Genomic DNA, 23080 nt, shown 5'->3' on the forward strand with positions numbered 1-23080 from the left:
GCACACACTGCTACTAAACTGCACAGTGATAAAAAGACATCCTTTACTTTGCAATATTTTAATTTGACACAATAATAGCTTGTGCAGACATGGCACTTGAAACTTAGCCTACATTTCTGGGTTCGATTTCTGCATGGGGAATTGCAAATGTTTTTGTTTGTGAACATTGAGTTTGCCAAGTCCTCTTTTTGGCCCTTATTCCTAAGAGAATTTGATATAAATAGATTATCACTGGTCGAAAATAAGAGAATCAGTATGACCAATTTATAAATGAAGAATGCCATGTTTTATTCTTTTCTGTACACACAGAGACACAAAATAAAGAAACACACGTACCAATTTTCTCAAAACACCTAGATATTTCCTATATCTTTAGACTTCAGTCTGCTAAGAATGTTTTAGAATATCTCCTGCTAATGTAAACATCAATTGAAGAAAATTCCTAATTCTTTTAGCAAAATGAGAATCTTGTGGCAGAGCTAAGTAGCTAGTTTTTCTGCTATTAACATTGTACATCCTCTCCATTCACTCCCAATCTCTCCCATTCACCCAACAGCAGTATCTTAAAGAAAGAAGCTTGTTCCTACAAAGCACACGCAGAGTAGGTTTGCAAATAATGATAGTATTATGTGTTTCTTGTACTGTCTATGGCTCACCAACAATCCTGCTCACATTTCAATTTTAGGACTGGGAATTTCTATTTAGGCTATGGTTTTGTGTGTGACTGTGAGCCAGATTGTTATCCAGAAGCTGACAATGGCATATTTTTTCTATCTTGATTATTTTCTTGGGATTTCTGGCCATCCTGTTTAGGCTCCTGCTGCTGGCAGGTGGCTCCCACCAGCATCCCAATGATGCAGGGATTGAGATGTTCCAGAAACGCCTGCCCAAGAAGGTTAGAGGGAATTTCCACTTGGACAAATACCTGCAAGGCACAAGACCTCAAAAACATACGCCTTTGTAGACTAATCTGTAGAATGTATTTTTTTCCCTAAGGGGTTCCTGCCGCATTTCCCCCAAGCCTATTTAAACACTTGAATTTCTTTTCACATCTAGACTAATTTTGCCCATTATAGATGAGTGTTCTTCAAGGAGGAATTATTTCGTGTATGAAAATAGTGAAACTGGATAAAACATGAATACACCTTTATTACAAGTGAAGTTTTTAGGTAATTCTTTTTTCCCCCTATCCTCTATATCACATAAGGAACCTTTCATAATACGCAAGTGTGAAGACTTGTTGCTGTGGTCTGAATTGTGTGTTCCCCTTCCCCAAATCCATGTGTTGAAACCCTAATTCCCAGTGGGATGATATTTGGCAATGGGGCCTTTGGGGAGTTCTTAGGTTTAGACGAGGTCATGAGGATGGGGATTTTGTAATGAGGTGAGAGCCGTTATAAGGGGAGACACCAGAGAGCTCGCTGTCTCTCTCTTCCCACCAGGCAAGGACACAGGGAGGAGGCATTCATCTCTAAGCCATTAGGGTCTCTCACCAGAAATGGAAACCTGTTGGACCTTGATCTTGGACTTTCCAGTCTCCAGAGCAGTGGGAGAATTTATTTCTGTTGTTTAAGTCACCCAGTCTACAGTATTTTGTCATGGCAGCCCAGATTGACTAAGATACTTGTCATATAGAAAATATCAATGTAAATATAACTGGTGAGTTTCATTTGTAAAGTAGCCAAGCTTAGCTAACCATTTAAAAATCCACTCACAGTTAATTGCACAAAACATCAAGAGGTTCAATCTGTAGGAAAATTTACCATATTTTGTTCCAGAAAACTCTCAGGTTTCTCTTAAGCCTAAGAGACTCCTTTCCATGTCCAATAATTTGTAGATTTTCTTGGATGTTTTATGTAGACAATCATAACATTTACAAACAAAGAAAGTTTTGTTTTTATCTTTATGGTCTAAGCCATTTTATTTAATTTTATTTTGTTACTGAATTGGCTAGCATACCCAACAACATATTGTTGAATAAGAGATAGTGGGAGATATCTTTGCAATCCTTATTAGATATCATCTAATATCCCATTATATTTGCTGGAGAGTTTTGATAGAAATCCTTCATCTGGTTAAACATGTTCCTTTTCTACTCTTATTTGCTAAGTTTTTGTTTTTCTACATAAAGGAGTATTGAATTAATTTTCATCACTTATTGAGAATATTCTTTGTTAATTAAAGTTTAAGGGATGCATTGCATTCTGAGGTAAAACATCCCTTTTTTTTTTCTGGGGAAGATTCACCCTGAGCTACATCTGTTGCCAATCTTCCGCTTTTTGCTTAAGGAAGATTTGGCCTGAGCTGACATCTGTGCCAATCTTCCTTTATTTTGTATGTGGGTCACCACCATAGCATGGTGGCCAATGAGTGGTATGGGTCCATTCTTGAGAACCGAACCACCCCCCCGCCCCCGCCAAAGCAAAGCACCCAGAACTTACCCACTAGGCTACAGAGCTGGCTCAATCATCACATTTTTGGGGGATTAGCTATTTCTGTGAGGGACAGTAGCTTTAATAAGGTGGATGTTTCTTTCTTTCTTTTGTGAGTCTAAGTAGGTAGTACAGGACTGGAAAGAGTCCACAGTATTATGGACCCAGATTTCTTCTACTTTTCCCTGTGTTTGTGTAGCCTTCATTCCTTATGGTCAAATGTGGCCTCTTCAACTCCTTTTTCATCTGCGTTCCAGTCAGCTGGAAGGGCTGTGGGGAGAAGGAAGACAGGTCTCTGTTTTATAAGGGCATACATTTCTTTTATGATGCTCCAGTGGCCGTAACTTACTCCAAAGTTGGTCTCAGCTATAAGAAAAGCCAATTTCACCAATTTCTGGTATTTAATATTCCCTGTATTCTATTTTATTTTGGTATTTTCTATTATGCATTGCCTAGCTTGTGAGTCAAATGTTTAACTCATTTACACTTAATCTTTTTACTTTTTTAATAAAATTATTGAGGGCTGTAAATAAGCATTCCTTGCAAATCACTTAGATGCATCTCACATGTTTGATATATATTAACTGTTGTTCAGTTCTATATATTTTATAATGTTCATTTGTGAATTTTACTTCAAATTGTTAACTAAAGAGTGTGTTTTTAAATTTCTATGTGGTTTAAAAATGCATTCTTAGTGTTGATTCCTTATATAGTTGGCCAGAGAATGTGAAATATATGATATAGACTGTTTAATATTTATTGAGATTACTTTGTCATTTTATATATGGTCAAATTATTCAACTGTCACCTTTGTGCTTGAAAGAAATGCATATTCTCTATTTATTGGGTCCAACAGTTCCATTGAACAAGATAATTAATTATGTCATTTAGATCTCTCATACAGGTGTTAATTTTTATAAGCTTTTCTGCTTAGTTTCTGTATACTTCTGATAGAGGTATGTTAAAATTTCCACCGATTGTGGATTTGCATATTCTTTTCTTGCATTTCTCAAGTTTTTTTCTTATATTTGTATTTATTCATGTTTAATTATTGATTATTGTATCCATGTATATTTTTCTATTAATTTTTACCTTAAATTCTAATGTATCTCACATTAGCATTGCTAAATTAGGTTTTATCTTCATTTGCCTGTCTTGTTTTTGTAAGCTTTATTGTCAAATTCTGTGTTCTTTGTTTTAGGTGTGTTTCTTACAACAGAGTTAGCTGGATTTCCAAAAAATCAATTTAATAATTTCTTCTTTTAATATATTAGTTTAATACATTTGCGTTTATTATGTTTACTGGTTTATAACGTCTTTGGTTTTATTTTCCATACATTTTATTTGTTGTTTTTCCTCTTTTCTGCATTTTGTTTGATTAAAAACTTTTCAGAAAATTTACCTTTGTTTCCTTTGCTGATTTGGAAGCTATAGATTATATTTCTTTTCATTAAGTGGATACTCATTAAATTTTATGCTAGTTATCTAAGTATACATTTTTCTAACAAAGTTCAAAGGTGTTCAAAATGTCTGTCCTCTTATGCATGATATGGATATGCCTCAACTTTTCACACAACACCAAATCCCATATCTTTCTTATTAGCTATTATATAGAATTTTATCTATCATTTTGAAAGTAACAAATCCATTTAAGCTTTCTTTGGTCTAAAATTTTAAAAATTTGCCCTTATTTTTGAATGATAGTTTAAGTATGGAATTTTAATTGAAATTTATTTCATCTCAGTACGTGGAAAATATTACTCCACTGTATTATGCAGTCTATTGTTACTGATAAGGTTTATTCTTCTCTTTCTGAATGTTGTTCATTTAAAATTAATCTATCTTTTTGCTTTCCTTTTTTTAAAAAAAAATTTTTTTTAATTTATCCTTGATGTACTGTATGTCGTTTACTTGTAATGTATCTAGATATGAATTTATCTCTATTGTTCCTACATTTTACTTGGCGAACACTTTCAATCTTAGAACCCATGTCTTTTTATCTAGTAAGTTCTACATCAGTGATTCTTTTTTTTTCTTTTTTTGAGGAAGATGAGCCCTGAACTAACTACTGCCAGTCGTCCTCTTTTTTGCTGAGGAAGCCTGGCCCTGAGCTAATATCCGTGCCCATCTTCCTCTACTTTCTACGTGGGACGCCTACCACAGCATGGCGTGCCAAGCGGTGCCGTGTCTGCACCTGGGATCCCAACCAGAGAACCCTGGGCCACTGAGAAGCGGAACGTGAGAACTTAACCACTGCGCCACCGGGCCGGCCCCTACGTCAATAATTCTTTAATCAGTAATCCTGGTTGTCATATTCACAACCCATTGACTAGTTTATATTCTCTCCAGTTAAGTGACCGTGCTACGTTTAGAATACAAGTCATTGTTCTTTGGGTCTGTCTCAGTGTGAGAATAAAATATGCTCTCACATTACCATCACTTGTGGTAGGTTGTTACAATAATGGCCCCAGTGAATGATGCCTTTCAGTATCCATTCCTTACGTAGTCCCTTCCACATTGACTCTGGCTTTGGACATATGACTTGCTTTGTCTAATAGGACATCAGCAAATGTGACATAAACAGAAGCTTCATACACCCTTGTGCATTGAGGCTGGCCCTGTTGGAACCCTGAGATCACGATGTTACAAGGACTCATGGTCTAGCCTGTCTGAGATGATCCCAGCCAACCCTCTGGTTGAATGCAGCCACAGGTGAAGTCAGAAGAACCAACAAGCAAACACTCAGAATTAGGAAAAATAATAAATCCTTATTGTTTGAAGTCAGTGATTTTTAGAGTGTTTTCTTATGTAGTAATAATTAACTAATACAATGTCTGACTTTTAAACCCTCTCTCCCCAAGAATATGTTTCAAGTTATGTACAAATGTGTATACCTAGTTGACATGATAGTTGGTCCTTTTTTCTTATGTTTAGCTATTCCAGAATGCAGTCATGGCATTGCGGGGTACAATTATCATATTTGCAGAACTTATATAGGAGATCTGGGTCTCAATATGGATAAAAAGTAAGAGACTAAATATATAAACAAAACCTTTATAGGACTGAGAAAGAAAGTTAAGATAGTCTTGTTTTGGGCAGAACCAAGTACATTTGAAAATGCCGGAGCTCTGAATAAAACAAGATGGGGATCAATAAAGTGGAAGCTGTGAACCATGATTATTCTAACGATTTTCCTTCCCAATGGAATGCAGTGTAATTTTACATGGAAAAGACACATGGTTGCCACTCATATTTTCACAAAGAGCTTTCAAGTCATGCTTCCTTGGAAGCCATGTGACTAACCCAAAGATAAAACTTCAAGTTAATCATTTGCTGGTCTTAAATCAGGCAGGGTGGATTTCACAGTGTAGCAGTGACCAGTCTCCTGATGGGGTTCAGGCAGGACAATTGCAAAGGGTTTTCCAGGTTGCCTTGGAAGACCACTTCCTCATTTCTTATTAACAGTGTATCTACCTGTCTTTGGCTCAGGATTACTACCATCTGAGACTAAAGAATATATTAAGGGAAGTGAGTAAACTTAATCGGAACTGATAAAGAAAGGAATCATCTTTGACTGAGCAATCTGATAATTTCCTAAGAACCCATTTAGGGAGTATAGAAGCTAAGCTAATAGTCATGGGCACTCAGCCAAAAGGCTCTTTATTTATTTATTTTTCCCAATTTTATTTATTTATTTATTGCAGTAACATTGGGTTATAACATTATATAGCTTTGAATGTGCATCATAATATATTTCAAATTTTGTGTGGATTACATCATGTTCACCACCCAAAAACTAATTATAGTCCGTCCCCTCACATGTGAGCCTTATTACCCCTTTTGCCCTCCCCTCCCTTCCCCCATGGTAACCACTAATCCATTCTACGTTGCTATGTGTTTGTCATTGTTTTTATCTTCTACTTATGAGTGAAATCATATGGTATTTGACTTTCTCCCTCTCACTTATTTTACTCAGCATAATACCCTCAAGATCCCTCCATGTTGTCACAAATGGCCAGATTTCATCATTTCTTATGGCTGAGTAGTATTCCATTGTGTATAAATACCACATCTTCTTTATCCATATAGCCAAGACTTGGAAGCAAAAGGCTCTTTATTTTTAAGGAGTACTTTTATTTGAAAACATAAACTGGGAAAATAAAGATTATCTTTCCAACAAAGTCACAGAAAACAAGTAAAGCAAAATAAAAAATGTAAAAGGAAGGGGACACATCCTTCACATCCTTATAATCAGAGGGTGAATGTTGCTAACATCTTATCCTCAGATGGTAAGTTTGGCCACAATTGTCTTTATCTCCCAGTAAAGTTCATTGGACGGTGCAAAGCTTGAGGACATGAGACGGGGAAGCCATGCTTTGTCCCGAAGGCCGTGTTTGCTTTCACTGCAACAGACTTTCAAGAAGTTAAACTTTTGTATGGTTTAAATGCCGTAGCTTTGCCAGAGTGAATGTGATTTCTACCACAACCAACCACCTCCTCACTTGCCACAACTTCCTTTTCTGGGCTACATGATTTGGGTTACAGAAACCTCTCACATTAGGACCTATGTATTTTTTTTTTTTTAAAGATTTTATTATTTCCTTTTTCTCCCCAAAGCCCCCCGGTACATAGTTGTATATTCTTTGTTGTGGGTCCTTCTAGTTGTAGCATGTGGGACGCTGCCTCAGCGAGGTTTGATGAGCAGTGCCATGTCCGCGCCCAGGATTCGAACCAACGAAACACTGGGCCGCCTGCAGCAGAGCGCACGAACTTAACCACTCGGCCACGGGGCCAGCCCCCCCATGTATTTTTTTTAATAAAAATAATGTTGGTACTGAATACCCTTTAACCCTCAAGAAAAAGAGTAGATTTTACATCAACCTAACTCTGGCTATTTCATCAGGGTGGCAGAATGAGATTTTCCTCCTAAAACTACCAGCGGAATAGCAGTACAAAATACAAGAAAGTGAACATCCGTACATATGCTTCGTCCTGTTGCTTTCCTGTTGTATAAAAATGCTTCAAAATTGGCAGGCTTTTCTGATTTTCTGATTTATTTGTTTACTAGTAGGGAATTAGAATAACAAAAATATAGCATAAAATGTTATACACAATTATATGATTGTCAATTATAACAATTTAATTGTTATACACAATTTAGAATGGACCAGGAGGTGAGGAGACAATGAAACAAATCTCAAGTTATACCTGGTCTTCACAATTTGAGGGGGGCTGAATTATTTTCCATTGTGCCTTATGAGGGAAAATTTAGAAGAAATATCAAGCATGAAGATACAGGTCAAAGTCTAGGGTTCAAGATGAGCAAAAAGAGCTGAATACTAAATAAACGTGAACTTCCTCAGGGAAGCGCTCTCTGAACTTCAGACGGGATCAGATGATGTCATTAAATACAAAGACACAGCTGCCTGTACTTCTCTTTTTGCTGCACTTATAATAAAGGAAACTTAAAAAAATTGTTTGGTTAACATTTTCCTTCTGCAAAAATTAAAACTCCATCTGGGCAAGGACCACATCTGTCTTGTCTGATGCCTAGCAGTTGGACAGTGATCTGTTTACTGAGTGAATGAATTACTGTATAAAAGACTGAGGACAACTCCTCAGAATATGGACAGACACATAGTTCTCTGCAAACAGCAGAGCGGAGGCACGGTTGTTGATCTCATTAGAGAGGGGCTCTGTCATTACTAATGTCAATCATCTTCATAAAAGCAGAAAAAGGCTTTTGGACATAGGTTCTATAGGTCCTAGGATTTCAAAAGAAGACTAGTTCCCTTGAAGAGCCCAAATAGTTCCAATAACGCCTCCTTCTTCTGTGTTTCAAGGGTCTGCTCCTGCCTGGGGTCTCGGTTTTTCAGAGTAGATCCAGTGAAAGGCTCACGTCATAGCTGAAGCACGAATGATCTGTGCAGGCTTAAAAGTTAATATTCTGATTCATGTTCCTTCTAGTTTGGCAGGTAGAGATGCCTCTTGTGGTCGTGACGTTTTCCCTTAAGTGAAAGCGGACTGAGCAATCATAACAACATCAATAACCAATGCACTGTAGTCAGTGGTAGGTGAGCATTTCGGTATGTAATCTGGATGGGTTGAGGAAGGTTGCTAGAGGAGGTGACAATTCAGTAGGTCTACGGAGGATGAAGAGAGTTCCCTGGGCAAAAGATGAGTAGAAATATTTCCATACAAATGAAAGAGAAAGAGAAATTGCAGGAAGGTATCGAAATGCATGATAGTTGGAGGAATAGTTTAGTTGTCTTTCTTAGTTAGGATTTAGGATGCATGGGCATGCATAGCTAGTTATAAAATGCTGGTATTTAGAGATGAAATTGGCAAGTTTGTTTGGAATAGGATTTTAAGGAATTTTATCTACCAAAGCAAACAATTTGCTTATCATTTATGGGAAACCACCAGAAGTTATTAGGCAGAGAAATGCATAATGAGAATTGGGAGATTTTTTATTTTCCTATTTTTTCCCATATTTGTGTTTTAGGATAACACTGGTGATTATCACAAGAGAGGACTACATAGGAAGAGCAAGTTTGAAAGTACCAGCATCATGAATGGCCTGAGTAGGATGAGCTAGAGATTGCTACTGAAAGAGGGTTCTAGAAACAAGAAATGTTCTTTTCATTGATGTGAGTGTCGAATATGAATGGAGAGCAAAGCTATAAATCAGTCCCAAATGGATGACACAATAGGGTTTTGAGTGTAAGTCAGTGGCTGGGAGCAGCAATTAAGCTTGAAGGCAGTCAAAAGTAGAGTTTGACAATATCGCCCTGGATTGAGGTTCCAGTTTCCAGATGAAAAAGGAAGCCAGCAAAACTGGAATGAAGACAGAAGCCTGGGAATTGTGTCTCTGGATCCAGATTGAGGTGGCAGGTCCACACAACAGCTCTACTTGGTTTTGACCTTCGCTCCTAGGCTGCCAACATCTCTCCCTCACTTTTGGGCTGGCGTTTGTGGTGTGGTTAAATAGAGCAAAAAAGTGTGAGAGGCTCTTCTGTGAAGACCTCACATTAAAACAAGTTATCTTGAGTCCAGCTGCATCATATTTGGGTACCTTGTCATTGCAGCTCTGAGGAGGGACATCAAACGGTCACGTTAACCTGTGAGTTTGGCATAAAAGTAGGGATGAGGACAGAGGCAAAGAGGCACACAGAGGGAGAAGCTTGGGCACAGACGACCAGCAGCCAGGCTTGCTGTCGAGGGGCAAGGATCAAAGGTGACCCTGCAAAGAGTATGAAGGCAATATGCTTCCAGCGGCCAGGAAGAAAGTGGGCAGGGGAGAATTGGCCTATCTGAAGTGAGGACTATATAGAAAGGCACTTATAATCAAATAAAATACAGGATGTACTTGGAAAGGGAAATACAGTAGGAGTTAACGATTTTTTAACTACTTATGATTAGAATCTAAAATGCCAAAATAAACATTCTGCGAGGGTATTAATATAACAATCTCATTTTAGCTCAAAGAATGTTCAGTTTGAAATAGTTTTACAAGGACATCAACTGCTTACTGAATGCTTATGAAAAGAAAGAAGTTGCTTTCCAGCACAGCGTATCAGATCTGAGCCATGATAATAGCCGTAGCTTAAAAACAAAACAAAAAATAAAAAGCAAAAACTACTTCCATCACTATTGCCACTTCTTAAAAAAAAACCAGAGGCATGTTTTATGGTGCATTCCAATTTAGTTAACTTCTTCCTTACCTCTGATATAGATGCCTCCAAACTAATTAAAGTGTGTCAGTCAGTCAACTTAGCATCCAAATAAAAGATTAGAACTAGCAACTGATTATAGAGTAGAAAAAAAAATCCTGGGAATGTCAAGGGCTTCTGAAGAATATCTGACAAGCAAGCTTGCTTATTGACAGAATAAGAAATAGTAGAGTGATAAGGTCAGAAAACTACATAGGACCGAAATGGTTTAGGCTCTAAGTTTATCAAAGTATTGAATTGATTTTGTTGGGCAGGTTAAAAGCTATCTCAAGAAAAAGCCCAAATTATTTCACTGCATTGGAATTTTAGTCTGTTTGTCAGGATTTGTAGGGAGCAGACCAGCAGTTTCCTTGCAATAGTGTTGTTTGTCCTAATCAGGGCAATTTGGGGGGGCAGAGACAGGGAGGAGCACATGCTGTCCCATTTCAATAAGAAGCCTAAACAGCAGGCGGCTCTTCCTACAGAAGCACAACCTGAAATAGCCATGTCACAGCTGGGGCCCTGCTGTAGTCCAGCTTAACTGGGTGTTCCTCAAAATCCTGGGGGAGGTTCAGATATCATTCTTCTTTCAATCGTTATCCAATCAATCTCTCGTAATCGTGGCTTCTGAAACTACAATATGATGTGGAGTAGAAGACAGTAAAGATAGAAATTCAAGATAAGGCCAACCATTTTTCTGTAGTATAGGGTAACCATGTAACTTATTTTCAAACCTGGACAGATTCAACAGGGGGCCTTATTAATACTTACAGCAGGACAACAGGAGTAGGCGGGAACAGTCCTGGGCAAATGGGATGTACAGTCAGTTTAGTCACCGAGAATTGTATTTCCAAGTCTAGGGTATGGTTTCTTTCATATTTATATACCGTAACAGCTAAACATAATAAAAATCTATCTAGTCTTTACAAAGTGTCAGCTCTTCTTCTTCAACACTGTGTATCTTTTTTCTTCTTTTTTTAAATTGAGGTAATGTTGCTTTATACCATTATATAAATTTCAGGTGTACACCATTGTATTTCGATTTCTGTAGAGAACTACACTGTGTTCACCACCCAAAGTCTAATTTCCATTTGTCACCATACACGTGTGCCCTTTTACCCCTTTTGCCCTCTCCACTCCACACCTTCTCCTCTGCTAACCACCGATCCTTCTCTGTATCTATGTGTTTATTTGTTGTTGTTGTTGTTTAATCATCCACGTGAGTGAAATCATACCGTATTTGGTTTTCTCCATCTGACTTATTTCACTTCTCATAATGCCCTCAAGGTCCATCCATATTGTCACAAATGGCAAGATTTCATCTTTTTTATGGCTGAGTAGTATTCCATTGTATATATATACCACATCTTCTTTACCCATTTTGTTTAACATTAAATAAGTTTTTAAAAACCATATACAAAGAAGAGAATATTTTCTCTATATTCTGTCAGTGGAAATCATAAGTCTTCATTCATCAAAGAGAAATGATGGGTCTTTTTTTTTAACATAAAGTTTCATTGAAGAGCTGCTTCTGAAGACTTTAGGGTGATAGGAAAGCTTGTCTAGTAATCAGCTTTTTAAATAAGCAAAAATGAAAAATAAGTTTAAATTCCCTCCGAACCTCAATCCTGATTCCTCTTCAGATCAGCAGAACCGTTCCAAGTTGAGGACGGTTATGTGAAAACTCAAACTCAAGGAGTTCTTGGAAAATCAAAGTTCATTTTGTTAAGTTAACTTCCTCCTCCGTGTCCCCCACCCCACCCTGTAGGCGCGGCCCCTTTAGTTCCCCGTTTACCTCCTGGCCTGGTTTTATTTTTGCCCTTCCCACTTTAAGAAGTCCAGAAGCTGCTTCACAAATAATGAATCAAAATCTAAAAATGACTTGTTCCATGACACTCTGTATGATTTAACATTGCGTAAAGTGCCACACTCCTCGAATCATAGGATCTGTTTGTGGGCTGAACTACCCTACACCCAGGTTCCCCAGCTTAGCTTTATACTTCCTGACCCAGCAATTAACGTCACGTCATTTTTCACACAATTTCTGTTTGTGTGTGTGTGTGCTTGTGGGTGGGTGGAGAAAGAGAAGGAGAGAAAGAGAGGGAGTGAAAGAAAGAGAAAGAGAGATTTCACAACAGCTTTAAGGAAAATATTTTGGGCTTTCTCCATATGTCCATTGAAGGTAGATGACATTGCAAGGGTACCCACTGATGTGTTACTGTATTTGTTGGGTGATAAGAGGATAATAGGAAGCAGATCATTTTCCTTCAATAAAAAAGATAAGGTGAGGGTATCAAAATCCCGGAACAGTCCCAAACTCAACTGCCCCACTCAGTATATTGTACCCAGACATTACTAATCTTACATCTCAGCAAGGCCTGCCTTGCTCAGAACCAGGTCTGCTCCCACCTTTGAAATCCACCCTCACCCCACTGCCACCCCACACACTCGCCAGATATCCCTCCCCAGGGAAGGGCATCGAATTGATTTTCTAACTTCTCTGAGTTACTTATTCTAAGGAAAACTTTCTCTTTAAAAACAAACCAGAAAAAGGAATAAATAAAGACTACAACAGTGCCTTAATTCAGAGGAATGGAGTTGAGGATTTCAGCCAGTATGGCTTGTTTTTAGGAGGGGTGGCATTATTCTTTCCAAAGCCTACCATTTGGGTATGTAACACTGACATTCCTAATTCTGTTTTCCCTTGTTTAACCTTCAGTGCCTTTAGGAAAACAGATGGTCATTTTGATCATATTGATGTTATTCAGGAGTGTTTGAGGGCCTTGTAATCTTACTTTTGGCTGCCTTGCATGTATAATATATCAAACAAATTAAAATCCACCCATATCCCACATTCAATATAATTTACACTGCAATTATAAGAGTTCAGTTGACTAGTTGATGTAATGTTATTTTTTGTAGACATTTAATTAAGTATTTATTAATTTCCGTTTTGCAGCTTTCACTTTGTAGTTGAGAGCCAATGCTTTTTTCCTTTTTTCCAGGTTTCAATCATTTTTCTAGACCTTTAAAAATCTCACAGCCCATTGGCACTGGCTCTAGCTACTAATGGATAAAATGGCCTTGATGATGCTAATTTAATGGAGTGTATTTTAAAACTCTTTTTTAAATAAAGTAGAGCCATTTATAATGTTTTGCCTTCTTAATAAATATGTGCATTTTTTAAAGCAAGCTATCTTCCTGAATTTTCTATATCTATTTTCTAATTTTTGAAAAATTAAAGTATTTTTCTTCTTTATAGATGATTTTGTACTTTCACATTTTGATATTTAAGGTCTAAAGTTACAGTCCTTCTGTTTGAAGGCAGTTTCTATAATTTACTACTCATTGGCCATTGTCTGAAAGACTGATGTCTAGTGCACCCAGTGGATCGTCCCTTTCAAAAATTAGGGCTCCGCCTTTGGTTTCTAAAAAGATACTTCACTGGATGATGAGGCCTCCAACCCCTCAACTGTAGTCATTCCTACAGGGACTGTGTGTGTGCAAGCTTCCCTTCATGCTTCTCCAGACATTACTTCTTACTAACATCTAAGCCACAGTGCCCCACGCTGCACCATTTTGAAAAATGATGCATGATGTAACTGTGGGATGCTCTCAAAAGAAATCCAAAATCCAGGTGCAAACTAGCCCTTCTCAAAACGTGAGCACCCTGGGTTCACAGAGTTCAGATTTTCTCATGTCCCACAACTGAGGTGCATTTTAGTGGAGTCCGCAAACTGTTCTTAGTTGAGAAACTTCCCCGCTGTGTATTCTTGGTAAACCTCCCTCTCTCAGCCGATGAAGACAAAAATCAAGTGCTTTTTCTTCTCTCCTCTGTCTCCTGTTCTACTTGTTGCCATCTGGGGGCAATGTGCTTCCATATTGTCTTATTCAATGCAGAGGAAAAGCCGCATGCCAGACTGGTTGTTCTGCAAGGAGGGGACATTTTCTGTGTCATAGAGTTTGATGCCTAGTGGTAAAATCAGTAAGGTTTCAGTGCTTATATTGGGGAAACAAATATTTATTCATTAAACCTAAAGCTTGCTTTCTGATACAGCGTTTTGTGGCCTGGATAAATTGTTGTAATTAATTTCAGGATGGATCAAAAAGAAACAAAGAAGATATTAAAGAAAACATTTTTTGTCTGTTTCTGTCCCATGGCCCTGAAGGCAAACACGAATTGTACTTTTATTCCCATCCACGTTGCCTTTTTCAAAAAGGTTTCCATTTTACACCTTTGATGGGCCCTAGTTCTGGGACGTCTGCAGAGTCAAATTTCTCTTATTTGGAAAACCTGAATGTAATATTGCAGCACAAAGCTCTGGTCGTGCTGTCCACCCTCAGAGGACGCCACGGAATTTGCAGCGACAAGAATGTTTTGGAATGCTGGCAAAGGAGCAAAGACAGTGTGTCCTCTCCACACATTTCGAAAAATAAAGGTACGGAGGACATGACGTACTTCTTATTAAAGGCTTTGAAAAACACCACACCTCAGTAAACATTCCTCGGGAGCTGAGGAAATGCTCCGGTCAATGGGCTCCCTCAGTTCTGGCTTTAGTGAGATGGACAATAGCACAGACGCAGTGCCGGCCTTGGAGGACGGAGGGCCAAGGCCACACAGGCTCACTCTTTAGACAAGCCCAGTGTCCTGCTTCAGGCGCTGTGTGTCGTCTTCCGTTCCAAGAGGGGTTTGCATTTGCTGAGTGCTCACTGCTAGGTAACCAAGTCTTGATCCTTTTTTCTGTCCCTGAAAGAGACTCTTAGCAGCTTCCTCTTTTTTGGCCTTGAGAGCCCCCATGGGGCTCCCTTTGCAGCTCCACATAGGCCAAGCCAAGTCCAGCTGCCCTGAAGCACCCTCATTCCCCTCCCTCCTTAGGTTGAAAACGCCAGTGCCATCACGCTTTATGACTGGAACCAAAGAGAACCACATATTCAGCTTGTGGTGGGATCACATGTTGTAGCTCTCTTTTGCTTCCTGAATGTTTCATCCAAAGTAGCCACTGAGAGGAAAAGATCTACTGAGAAAGTTCCCATGTTTTTGAAAAGACAAGCAATATTTTCTATCCATTCCCAGGACAGGGAGTTTGCACTAAACTGGCTTCCTTTCTTCAGTTTGTGAAGTAAATGTTCTCCCCTGATGCCATTTTCCTGAGTTACTAACAGATTTTTCCCCTTACCCCAGCCCCTTTAGACAACACTAGCATCCCGGAGTGAATCTATGCTGGAGTTTTGTAAAAAGCTCATGAGAGCCCCATTTCTGTCTCTAGATTTCTCCAGAGGAGTGGTTCCCTCATGAAGCTCCACTCACATCGGAAATGGAAATACGTGTGGAGCTACTAAAATAGATGCTCGGGGCTCATTCTGCAGATTCTCAGTTAGTATGTCTTGGGGGGACCAGGTATCAGTGTTGTCTTAATTCTCTGGGGATTCTAATTCCCAGCAGTTTTGTTAACTACCACTTTAGACCACTCTAGTTGCTCCCCTCCTCTTCCTCTTTTTTTTTTTTTTTTTAAGGATTGGCTCCTGGGCTAACAACTGTTGCCAACCTTTTTTTATTTTTCTCCTTTATTTCCCAACCCCCCCCCTCCCCCCGCCACATAGTTGTATATCTTAGTTGCAGGTCCTTCTAGTTGTGGGATGTGGGACACCGCCTCAATGTGGCCTGAAGAGCGGTGCCATGTCCGTGCCCAGGATAGGAACCCTAGGCCGCCGCAGCGGAGCACGCGAACTTAACCACTCGGCCACGGAGCCGGCCCCCTCCTCTTCATTTCTGATTTCTCCATTTGATGATTTATCTACATCTCTCAGCTTCCTCTCTCTGTCTCAGCACTTGAATCAACGACGTTCTTCAGCTGTGCCAGCCCAGCTTCCGGCCCCCTCCAGACGTGTCTCACGCTCACCGCTATTCTGCTTTATTCTCTCAGTCCTCCTCATCCTATTCAAGCCCCCTCCTGCCAGGAAGAAATCATCAGACACAAGCGGCCAGTGGGCGAGCTCTGCAAAGCAGGACACCAGGGCAGTGGCTTGATTCGCTATACTTAAGAGAAGGCACAGTTATGCAAGGACCTTGTCATAATCACTTATGAGTGATACATAAAAAATAATTTATAAGGAGACCCCCACTCTCAACCTTGGGCGGCAAAAAGTTCACTGTCCCTACTGTATCTTTGTTCTTAGTTCTTCTGTCTTCTAGGGGGAATATGTGAGAAGGATGCAGGCAGGCGGTAACTGCAAGCAGCCATCAGGTTGTAAACGAGGACATGCACAAGCAGGCAAGTGAAGACGTTATCTGTTGTTACATGCAGCATAGTTCCAAGAGATTCAGCCGCACTGGGGACAGCTGAAAAGCAATAGCAGCTTCTAGACTAACCTCGAAAGTAACAATCCGTGACGGAGATGCTTATTTGGAGACAAGGTACCAGAGCCTCTGGAAGGACAATGGCAAACAAACAACAAGAACAAAATCATTAATTTTTAGAAAAAAGAATACAATCAGCCAAACGAGACTGAAATATATACTACTTTGGAATTCCAGGCTACAGTTGAATTGCAATATGTCTAGGTGTATTGGTAACTTTACTCACATATTTACAGCTTATTCTCAAGATGCAAGTTCAGCTAGAAAACAAAGTCATTTGGGTATAAACCAACATATATTCAGTATATTGAAACAGGTTGTAAATAATTGGGAAAAATGCTACCTGTGAAAGTTTGGGTTTATTCTGTGCATATTTCCCAAAGAAGGATCTTTGAAGCTTAGAAATTCCCTTCAAAAAATGCACTGGGCTGGTATTCTGCAACTCTGAATGGAGCAGGTATAATGAATGTCTACTGGGTCAAGCATCAGCAGATGACCCGGACAGGCGTGAGGTGACATGAGCCCAGCAGTGTTCTTTTTAGAAGATCAGATCTTCTGCCTTTATTTTCTGCCAGATGCCTGCTTTTTTCTTACTTTTAAATAGTGATGTTATATCATTTCCCAATGTACTTACGGAATATACTCTGTGTTTTTGTGTTCTAATGTAATTTTTATTCACATGGAACATACAGAAAAGAGCACAAACCATAAGTGTATAGCTTCATGAATTATCACAAAATACATATGTCATCACCACCCAATCAATTGCACATTACCAGCGTTCTCAAATTCCTCACTGTATCCCCTCCCAAACCCTACCCAAGCTTCCTTTTAATACCATAGATTCGTTTTACCTTTTTCTGAACTTTATTTACACGGAATTAAACAGTAATTCCATGTCTGACTTCTTCCACTTAACATTGTTAGATTCAGCAATGCTGTTGGGTGTATCAATAGCCCATTCAATTTTTTTAAATAAAGAATATTCCTGGGTATTTAATATTTATATATGCTGTCAAAAGAAGACAATCTAAGGTGCTATTAAGAACAAACCATAGTAGGAAGTATGGTCAGTATTTTATTTACGCCTAGCTTGATTCTCCCATTTGCTTTATCTACCTGACTCTTCTAGGTAACTTTTAAGCCTTTATGTTGAAGTGAAATATACAGAAATGTTCACATGTCCTAAGTGTACAGGCGATCAATTTTCATCAACTGACTATATCTGTACAACCACACACTCAGATAAAAAGCAAAATATTATCCACGCCCATAAAAGCTCCTCTTCGTGCCACTGTCTAGTCACTACCCACCCTCTAGGATAATTACTATCCTGATTTCTAACAACATAAATTGGTTTTTCCTACTTTTATATTTGTGAAAATGACATTATGTGGAATACACTTTTTTTGTCTAGCTTTGTGAAATTCATCCATATGCTTGCATGTAGTTATGGAAGACTCATTCTCATCACTGTGTGGTATTCCGTTACATAAATACACCATAATTTGCGTATTCATTCTACTGTTAATGGGCATTTGAGCAGTTTCCAGGCTTGGACTATGACAAATAATAATGTTCTGAACCTTTATTTTAGTGAAGATATTATGCATTTCGGTTGAGAAAATAGATACCTAGCAGTGAAAAGGTTAGGTCAGCAGAATACACTTCTTCCCAGGCCTGGAGGTTACTACCAATGAGCCCTCCCAAGCGATCGCACCAATTTATGTTCCTCCCATCAGTATTTGAGAGCACCGGTTGCTCTGCGACATTGCCTACATTTGGTGGGGTCAGTCTTTTTAAGTTCACCTGACCCGGTGGGTGTCTAAAGCTCTTACTGCGGTTACTAAGGCAATCAAATATTCACACATTTCTTGAGTATTCACTTACTCATTTTTGTAATGTGCCTATTCATTTAAAACATTGGGCTTATTTCCTTTTCTTCTGATTTGTAAGAGTTCTCTACACATTCAGAATATAAGTTTTTGTGGGATGGATGAATGAATAGATATTGATATAGATGCAGATATACATACACATGCCTTTGCACTCTCTTAATAGTCTTCGGATGAACAGAAGTTTCTAATTTTAATGTAGCGCAGTTGATCAATTATTTCCTCTAAGACTAGTACTTTACGAGTCCTGTTTAATCTTTGCCTGCCCCCAAATCATGAAGTTATTTTCCTATTGTTCCTTCTAGAAGCTTTATCTTATTATCTTTCATCTTTAGCTCTACAATATACCTAGAATTGATTTTTGCATGCAATGTGAGGTAGAAATCGTTTTTTCTTTTTTTCTCATATGCATATTGAGATGACTCAGCACTATTTACTGAGAGTTGGTACATTGTCCCTGCTTGGCAGTGCCACCTTTATCAAAACTATGATGTCCAAGGACGGGTGAGCTTATTTCTGGACTCTCTGGTCTGTTCTGTCGGTCTATTTGTCTGTCGTTACTCTTTGTCTGTATGACTGTTGCTTTATAATGAGTCTTAACATCCGGTAAAGTAAGTCCTACAACTTTATTCTTCTCCTCCAGAAATGTTTTGGCTATTCTTCACCCTTTGCATTTCCACGTAAGCTACTATATCAATACCTGGGTCTAGACCTGGAAATAGATACTGTATGGATCTGTTTCTATTGCTGGATTTTTCCATGGTTTTCTGTCAAAATTATTCAATGGCTTAACTTTATCCAGAAGACAAAGTTTGCATTTCCATTATTACTAATGGAGTAATAAAATATTCATAAGTTTCTTTGATATTCAGATATTCACTTTTGCAATATGCCTATTCAAATATTTTGACTATATTTAAAATCAGACTATCTGTCTTTTCTGATTTCCAAAAGAGTTCTTTTTTTCAGGAAAGATAGGTATTTGTCTTTACTGAGTTCTCTCTTCTTATTACGTACAAACCTTCATTTCTCAATTTGTACTCTAACATCAAACTGCTTATAGTAAAATCATTTATGTGTTATTTTGCTTATTCTGCCCTCCCTACCTAGAATACCCATCACATTCTTTCTTAAATTGGAAGTAATTTAATTTAATTCAAACCCCTACTCATTGTGAAAAACTTAGTTTAGGCCTAATTTCCTTTCAGAATTTCTTCCCTGAGCCCCTACCCTTAGAACGGCTTCTATGCCCCTCTATGCTTATCTCTGTCTTGGAACTTAATGTTACTATATCAAAGTTATCCTTTCATGTGTCTGCCATATTTTGTTTTTTTTTCGTATCTGTGCACCATCTTCTTGCACGATTTCTGACTCATGCTAAGTATTGACGTCACTCAACACAGATGGTAATCTCCAATCTAAACATTCGTTGCCCAAGAGCAGCTGCTGAACAACTTGAAGACTTATTTGTATATTTGTTGCAGGTCTTTTTTTTTAAGGTTTGACACTAATTTTTGCATCCAAAACAATTGAGCAGATGTCCCCAATAAGAAAACTTGAGACTTCGTGGCGCTAAAGGCTCCAATGCTGGAGAAACTCGGGCTGTAAGTCTAAGAGGAGACTTCTCACATCAAGACGCTTAGCAGCTTCCTCTTTTTGGTCTCCAGGTTTCTGATCAGACTCCGCTCTTAGATCCACATAGGCCAATCTAATTCCAGTTGCCACTCTAAGGAAGCTTGGGCTACAAACCCAGACCAAGTGGAGACTCCTCGCTAGGAGGAATTAGAGCTCTGCTGCCTCAGAACATTGCATTCTTTACAGGATTGCCAGGCAGGAGAAACGCTTCAGCCAACATCTGATTACTAGTGGAAGTGAAATGAATAACTTAACCTTCCACTGTTACTGCATTCAAACAATACCCAACATGTTTAGGTGCTGCTCCTTTATTCAAATAATTTATATAATCATTCATGAGCCCCATGGACTGGATTGAAATCCTATATAGTAAGAACAAACTGTTTCTGATGACTTTGACATCTATGAGGTGTACTGTTATTCTTTCTCTGCGGTTATGCTTCTTAGAATAAGTGATATTTAGCCCGTGTATACGCACTGGGGGCAGGGGGAGAGGTATTAAGTACGAATAGACTGTGCTGCCAACCAGAAGCAGTTGTTGCTTGAAGTTGAACTGGATTCTCCAAAGAAGTGTTTCATTGAAATATTTGTTTCAAAATGACTCTGTTCTGCTGAAGTGAGGAGAGACTTCCAGTTAAAACATTTAATTAGTTCCCAATTTAGACGGCCAGAATGATCAGTCAGCCTGTGTTTTGGAACCTGAGTTTGTACATTCCTTGGGATTGGTGCGTCTTGCCCAGCGGATGTGGTCAACTGCGAATAGTTTGTATGCAATTCACATCACAGAACAGATTCTGCTCTGGCCCCTTGAAGGACAGCTAGAAAGGGTTTAGGAAAAACTGCGTGATACGGAGATAATGCTTCTCTGTCTTCTCCTTACTCTCTCCAGAGAAGCATATAGTAAGGATGTCTCCAGTCTTAGAAGTTGCAGAAGCTAGGAAGAGTAGATGGGACTAAAGTGAGCAGGAATCTGTTTTAAACTGGTTAAATTGTTTTCACCTACTTTCAGAGTAATCATGACCTGGGTAGTGGCTTTAGACACACTGCGTATTAAGTGAATACTTTTTAGCTAATACAAATAAATTGCTATGCTAGAAAGAGTGTGTGTGTTACATGCCTGTGAAAAATTCAACTCTTCAGTCAAGTTAACCTTCCTGTTTCTTTCTGGGGAGTAAATCTAACCTTTTTCTGTCTGTACCACATGACAGGAAGCTGTTATCCAAATTCTATACAGTTTAGCCTAATGTATTTATAATACTTTGCTGAGAGAATGCCTTCAGTATTTATAAGTTCCTTGTAGTCAACAGGCTCTTGAGAAGATGGGTGCTTTTTAATTTTTTCCAGTTCAGCTCGTTTTCCTTCACATAACTCCAATCTCATCTGTCATTTCTCTGATCCTAGCGTTTATTACACTAGAAATAGCAAATAGCATAAATTCCTGCATTGTCTGTGACATTTACACTACTCTACTTTGGCTATGACCTTCAGTGACCCAGAATGCCCTGTTCCTGTCTTCATGTGTATCCCACAACTCAAATGTTGTTTCTTCCAGGAAGTCATAACCCTGCAGTTGAGCTAAGGGCCTTTCCTCTGAGTTCCCTCCCGCCATCATGATCAACACAGTCTCTTGCATTGGACGGTCTCAAGGTGTGTGAGTGAATACTGAGTACTCATAGCCTTTCTTGAATTATCTTCAGTGTGTCTCTGTTTACTACACTGTGAGCATCTTGAGATTAAGGACTCTATTTTATTCATAATACTCATATTTGTCTTCCCACAGTCCAATATAGAGGCTGCTCAATAATTGTTTGATAACAGAACCGATGGAAACATTTTAATACTTTGAAAACCACTAGATCTGGGCCCTTTCCAGAGGGCAAGACAACCTCTTTGAAATATTTCCCCATGTCAGAATTCCCCAAGACACTGAAGCCAAAAGCTTGCAGAAAAACAAGTTGCCATGTATCACGTACTCACGTCCTCCTGCCTTAGGTTATTCAGCTGCTGGAAGAGAAAGTGTCAGTGATTTACAAAGGATTTTTGCTAGTAGCTACAACAGCCTCTTAGAGCTTCAGAAGACTGACACGATCTGATAAAACATCAGTGTAAGGTTTTCGTGAAGAATTATTTATAGGAGGAAGTTTTGCTAATGTCAGATTTGTGGGGGAGAATCAGAACAGAAATAGAAGGTAAATGAAGGCTACTCATCAGCGAATCATTTGGACAGTATCATGCTGGTCCACCAACTGAATCTCTGTGTTTTCTTTTCACATTTCATTGTTTTTGATGCAGACATGCGAGTCAAAGCAGGGAAGTAAAAACACATATGTGGGCTAAACGGCTAAATCATACATAATTGCTCTGATTCATATGTCTCATTCCTTCAGAGCTTATTTTTATAAAATAAGCTTTGTGAGCTTTCTAGTTGGCAATGAATGCTTAAATTGAGTAAAAAGATAACATTCTTGGAAAGCTTTTTCAGAGATTTTAGTCTCTGTTTCAGAAAATAATATGAATAAAAATGAGAATGCTTTATCTAGGGGAACCTAGTACCTGTGAAAGTATATATATTTAAATGATCTGGAATTCATTTTTTTGTTCTCAGTTATTCTGCAAGACAGTAAGAATTTTGTTTCTTGGATTCTAAAACAATATTCTCCTTGTTGTCAGATACTCAAAAGAGCATTAGAACCTAGGACCATGGGGGGAGGGGGGGGTGGTGTTAAAACCCGAAGCGAAATAATCTAAAACAAAACAAAACACAAGTACTTTCAGAGAACAAGGCCTATGGAGAACTAAGAGCCAAATGAGAATAAGCGGCTGAGGTCATCCTTACAGTGGTGTGGGTGCGTAACAGGAGACGACCAAGTAAACGATCTCGGATTTTTGACATCTTTGCTTTCCGGGTTATTATAATGGGTTACCTACCATTATAAGCTGGGAATATTTTCTCAGAAGTTTGAAAGTCCCTATGTCAAATACTTGTGCGTAGAAAGAAGGAGTTGTCAGTTTCAGTCAGTACAAGTTTTGGCGAGTCTATTCTTTCTC

The 23080-nt window shown here is 38.7% G+C and overlaps 1 long non-coding RNA gene across 4 annotated transcripts in view; it reads left to right on the forward strand.

The window, feature by feature from the left end:
• The window catches only part of LOC111775378 (uncharacterized), a 149201-nt gene extending 143985 nt beyond the window's left edge, over positions 1 to 5216 (forward strand). For 3 of the 4 annotated variants that reach the window (XR_011422229.1, XR_011422231.1, XR_011422232.1), the window contains one exon: positions 4482 to 5216. This is a non-coding gene — a long non-coding RNA (uncharacterized lncRNA). Of the gene's footprint in view, positions 1 to 4477 lie in introns of all 4 variants that reach the window. The other variant, XR_011422230.1, reaches the window with a different exon arrangement.
• The last annotated feature ends 17864 nt before the right edge of the window (positions 5217 to 23080 follow it).

Source organism: Equus caballus, chromosome 10 (assembly GCF_041296265.1).
Source record: "Equus caballus isolate H_3958 breed thoroughbred chromosome 10, TB-T2T, whole genome shotgun sequence".
In the NCBI taxonomy this organism is placed as follows: domain Eukaryota; kingdom Metazoa; phylum Chordata; class Mammalia; order Perissodactyla; family Equidae; genus Equus; species Equus caballus.